The sequence below is a fragment of the Acipenser ruthenus genome, unplaced genomic scaffold (assembly GCF_902713425.1).
Source record: "Acipenser ruthenus unplaced genomic scaffold, fAciRut3.2 maternal haplotype, whole genome shotgun sequence".
NCBI classification, from domain to species: Eukaryota; Metazoa; Chordata; class Actinopteri; order Acipenseriformes; family Acipenseridae; genus Acipenser; species Acipenser ruthenus.
In genome coordinates this window covers 52,711-54,164 of record NW_026708218.1, presented here as the reverse complement: position 1 = coordinate 54,164, position 1,454 = coordinate 52,711, and positions in this window count along the sequence as shown.

Genomic DNA, 1,454 nt, shown 5'->3' with positions numbered 1-1,454 from the left:
TTTACTGTATTTATTTTTTTAATGTATTGATTATCAAGACCACTCCATTGTTGCCAAGGTGATACGAAACTAAAAAGGAAGGGCTTCAGATTTTGTGGAGGTGCTAGCTGACGAACATGGTGTTCAAGCTGTCAGCACAAACAGTAAAGCCGAGGGAACACGAAGCCACGTTTTCAGGAACAGCGTTGTCTTGAAACCTGGTTCCAGGAGACCCCTGGGAGACCTATTTTGAGGTTTCTGTATCAAACCCCCCAAGTCTCCCGTGGTGTGCCCTGCAGCAGCCTGAAACCTAGTCTCCTGAAACCAACTTCCAAGCCACAAGGTGACTCAGTGTTCCCTCAGCTTAAGAAATAGATTGAAAGTGTAGAAGGGATTTTTAACACTCAAACTGAATATGAAAGGTTACTTAGTTACATAAGCACACGTGGTAGCAGTTCACGGTAAGTCAAACCAGGTGGTTTCCATAGCGACATGCCGTCGCTCACAGTGATGTGCAACACTTTGCATCAATCGGTTTTGTTGCCAGTTCACTGTGACTTCGCCTGTTAAAAGCTTCACAAGGACATCTACGATGGGATGAGGCTGCCACTGGTAGCATGGGACCAGTCTGCTAATTAAAGCCTTCTCACATGATCTTCAGTGGCACCACAGTGGGAATGCTATTGACAGTGAAATGGAGCTCTTTCCTATAGACCTCTATACAGCTCTGCAGTGTTGAGATCTCTTTCCTATAGACCTCTATACAGCTCTGCAGTGTTGAGAGGGGAGCTCTCTTTCCTATAGACCTCTATACAGCTCTGCAGTGTTGAGAGGGGAGTTCTCTTTCCTATAGACCTCTATACAGCTCTGCAGTGTTGAGAGGGGAGTTCTCTTTCCTATAGACCTCTATACAGCTCTGCAGTGTTGAGAGGGGAGCTCTCTTTCCTATAGACCTCTATACAGCTCTGCAGTGTTGAGATCTCTTTCCTATAGACCTCTATACAGCTCTGCAGTGTTGAGAGTGGAGTTCTCTTTCCTATAGACCTCTATACAGCTCTGCAGTGTTGAGAGGGGAGTTCTCTTTCCTATAGACCTCTATACAGCTCTGCAGTGTTGAGAGGGGAGTTCTCTTTCCTATAGACCTCTATACAGCTCTGCAGTGTTGAGAGGGGAGTTCTCTTTCCTATAGACCTCTATACAGAAAAAAAGCCATGACACAAACCACAGCGACACACATCCTTGTGCGACCCTACACGCTAATGATCTCAAAAACCAGTGTCTTGTATGAGAATATTGTGTTCAGTTCTGGTCACCTCGTTACAAAAAGGATATTGCTGCTCTAGAAAGAGTGCAAAGAAGAGCAACCAGAATTATCCCGGGTTTAAAAGGCATGTCGTATGCAGACAGGCTAAAAGAATTGAATCTATTCAGTCTTGAACAAAGAAGACTACGCGGCGATCTGATTCAAACATTCA